The sequence below is a fragment of the Parus major genome, unplaced genomic scaffold, assembly GCF_001522545.3.
Source record: "Parus major isolate Abel unplaced genomic scaffold, Parus_major1.1 Scaffold370, whole genome shotgun sequence".
In the NCBI taxonomy this organism is placed as follows: Eukaryota; Metazoa; Chordata; class Aves; order Passeriformes; family Paridae; genus Parus; species Parus major.
In genome coordinates, this window is record NW_015379294.1 from 23,374 (window position 1) to 27,533 (window position 4,160).

The following is a 4,160-nucleotide window of genomic DNA, read 5'->3' on the forward strand; positions in this document are numbered from 1 at the left end:
ACAGCTGCAATGCTCAGCTGACCCCCACTGGTCACAGGGAGGCACTGGGAGCTACTCGGACCATGCTGGGATCAACTGGTAGATACTGGAACCATGGTGGGGATACTGGGATCACAACTGGGATAATTAGGATCATACAGGGAACAACTATTACCATGCTGGAGAGTGACAGGGAGTAAGGGGAATCATACTGGGGATGAATGGTAGCAACTGGGACCATGGGATCACACTGGTATCATAGTGGAAGTGACCAGGATCATACAGGGAATGACTGGAACCATAGTGGAGGTGATTGGGAGCCACTGAGATCACGGCCAGAAGGGTCCAGCAAACTCCAGGCCCTGGTGCTAGGACAGCCCTGGAACAGATTCTCTGGGGGGAATCCATGGCACAGACAGGAAAACCAGGGCATTGGGAACAGCCAGGGCTTGGGAAAGGCAGGTCCTGCCTGACTCACCTGATCTGCTGTGCCCAGGTGGCCCCAGTGGATGTTGGACATGTGTTGGTATGTCTGCCTGAAACTCAGTAAAGCCTTTGGCACTGCCTCCATCTCCCTGCCTCTCCTGGAGCACCTGCAGCTCCCGGCTGGGAGAAGTGCCTCTTGCTGGGAACACCTGTCTGCTGGCCAGGCCAAGGAGGGAGTGGGAATGGGGCCATAGCCAGCTGGGGCTGGGCACTGCTGGGGTTCTCCAGGGCTCAGTGTTGGGACTGGTCCTGTTCACCATCTTCATCTGTGCAGTGGTTTCACATTGATTGACGTTTGGGGAAGAAGTAAGAAACCAACCACAGAAGTGATTTCTTTAAGAGAAGCTGCTGGGAGCTTCCTCTCTGCCTAGGAAAGGCCAATAGCTGGCTGGTTCTGAGAACTGACAACATTTTGAACCATTTAGAAATTAGATCCGCCTCTTTAAGATCCACATTTAAAAAACCACAAACTTGGGAACTCTGTGCTTCCGGCCTCAAAGGGTAGCTGAGCTCTGGTGGGGCTGGCCCCACTCCTCTGCGGCCTGTGTGGCCCGGGGTGGGGGCCAGGCTGGACCCCAGCAGCTCCCAGGCTGGGGACAGGAGGCTGCTGGGCCGCGGCTGCTGATGTCTCGACGACACTAAATCCCCTCCCCAGCCCACACCAACAGCTCCAGGAGTGCCCCCCACCAACCCCCAGTGGCTGCCAGCACGGTCTGAAATCCAATACAGTGACTGCTGTGGCCCCTGGGTGAGATTTAACCCTTTCACTACACAGATGAGACCTGCAGACCTTAATCCTCTCTCCAGGGAAAGAAAAAGAGTGATGACTTGTAGAAAGGCAACATGAAAACAGCAAGGTCAGTAAAGAAAGAGTCAAACCTCAAATGGAAAGAGAATGAAGAAATGTCTAATGGGGTTGAAATATTCCTTTGATAGGGCCATGGAGACGGCCAATGATATACTGAAATATCCCCTTTAATTCATGAGAGAGTATGGAGGGATGAAGCATTCAAACTGTGGATGTCAGCAGAGGCATCCACTGATGAAGCCAAGCAGATGGTGGAGTAGCTGTGATCCCATGAGATGCTTGAACAGAGAGAGAGATGAGAGTTGATGAAGACCCTTTTCCCCCAGGGGGATAACAAGAAAACCTGTTCTCAGAGATGATCACAGAGACAGATAAAGAGAACCTTTACCTTTGAGCAACTCATCCATAAAATAATATCCCATGAGTTCATGGCCCATGGACACACCTCTAGGAGGGCTGTGAAAATGGGAGGAATTTCACAATGCAGAACTTTTTCCCAGGCAGCTGCTAATTGTGGAAATGAAAAGCCACAAGAGAACTGTTTCTTGTGGAAAAGTCTCCATGGCATGGCAAGAGAAAATTCCTCTTCTTGCAAGAACTGATGAAAGACTATTGTATAGCTGGTATCTGATCTAACATCCCAGGTTTTGTCACTATGTTGTCAGTTAAAGAAAAAAGTTGGGGAGGGGAAGAATGCATTCTGATGCTTCTTATTCTTGTAGTTCTATTAATAACATTTCTTTATACCTTTCAAGCTTTGAACCTTATTTGCCTTTCTCCTAATCCATATCTCACAGCAAGGAATGACTAAGGACACTGGTGATTTTAGCCAGCACTAAATCCACCACAATCTGTGACTTGGACAAGGGGATTGAGGGCACCCTTGGGAGATTCACAGATCACACCAGCTTGGGTGAAACTGTGGATCTGCTGATGGGCAAGAAGTTCTGCAAAGGGATCAGGACAGGCTGGATCAGTGGGCTGAGGATAACAGTGTGAGGGTCAAAAGAGCCAAGTTCTGGGTCACCACGACGCCATGGAATGCTCCAGGTTGTGAAAGAAATGGCTTGAGAGCTGCTCAGCAGGAAGGAATTTGGAGCTGCTGGTTGGCAGCCATCTGGATTTGACCCAGTGTGTGCCCAGGTGAGCAAAAAGGCCAGTGGTACCTGGCGTGGATCAGCCATAGTGTGGCCAGCAGGACCAGGGCACACGGCCCCATGTTGAGTCCTGTGCCCAGTTCTGACCCCTCACTGCAAGAGAGACATTGAGGGGCTGGAGCATGCCCAGGGAAGGGAACAGAGCTGGGGAAGGGGCTGGAGCACCAGGAGCAGCTGAGGGAGCTGCAGGGGCTCAGCCTGGAGTAAAGGAGGCTTGGGGGGCCCTTCTGGCTCTGCACAACTCCCTGCCAGGAGGGGGCAGCTGGGGGAGGTTGGGCTCTGCTCCCAGGGAACAGAGAGGTTTCCCAGAGGAAATGGCCTGAAGCTGTGCCAGGGGAGGTTTGGGTTGGACATCAGGAGGAATTTCTTCAAGGAAAAAGCTGTCAGGCATTGGAAGGGGCTGCCCAGGGAGGTGGTGGAGTCCCCATCCCTAGATGTGTCAAGGAACAACTGGATGTGGCACTCAGTGTGATGGTTGAGTCATAATGTGGAAATTGGTCAGAGGTTAGACTCAGTCTTGGAGGGATTTTCCAGCCTCAATGATTCCATGAAATGAGTGTATGGTGGCCCACTGGGAGGACTGGGAGGAGCTGGAGGATCTAGAGGGACAACTGGAGTGTCTAGTGTTGGAAACTGGGAGGTTTGATGGTGTAAAATAGGGGGTGTGATGGCCCACTGGGAAAACTGAGGGGCATCTGGGTGGCTGGGGGGGACATATAGGGGCAACTGGGAGGCTTGATGGGGTCAAATGAGGGGTGTGGTGGCCCACTGGGAAAACTGGGGGTAAACTGGGAGGCAATGCCCTCAAGAGACCCCCAAAGCATACCTGAGTTACCGTGGGTTCACTAACTCCCCAATCTGCTTCTCCAATGGATTTCATGGACAGCTGCAACCCTCGACTGACCCCCACTGGGTACTAGGAGGCACAGGGAGCTACTGGGACCATGCTGGGACGTGTGAAGACACTGGGAGCAAATGGAAGATGCTGGAACCATGTTGAGGGTACTGGGACCACAACTGGGGTAACTAGGATCATACAGGGGACAACTGGAACCATGCTGGGTTAGTACTGGGGGTGTCTGGAACCACACGGGGGGCCTACTGGGAGTGATTAGGATCATAATGGGATCATTCTAGCAGGGACAGGATTTAACCGGGGTCATTGGGAGTGTAATAGTGATCATACTGGGAGCCATTGTGATCATACTGGACTCCCACTGGGAGTGACTGGAATCATACTAGGATCATTTTGGGAGTAACTGGAACCGTGCAGATGACCGGGAGCACTGGGAACCACACTGGGAGTGACTGGACACTCTGTAATCGACTGGGACGATAACGGATACCGTACTGGGATCACACTGGGACGGTAACTGAGATTACCTTGGGAGCCCCAAGGCGCGGGGTGTCAGAGGGCGGAGCCATGCAGATTTATGCTAATGAGCCTTCGGCCGCCCCGGCACCATCGAGTCGCGGAGTCTGGCGGCCCAGAGCGGTCGCGCGCCCCGACTGGCGCGGCGGAAGGAAGTGACGTCACGATCAGCGCGACGCGGCGGGAGGTTTGAACAGTGCGAGGTTTGAACAGCGCTGAGCGAGGTTTGAGCGGCGCTGAGCGAGGTTTGAGCGGCGCTGAGCGAGGTTTGAGCGGCGCTGAGCGAGGTTTGAGCGGCGCTGAGCGAGGTTTGAGCTGCGCTGAGCGAGGTTTGAGCGGCGCTGAGCGAGGTTTGAGC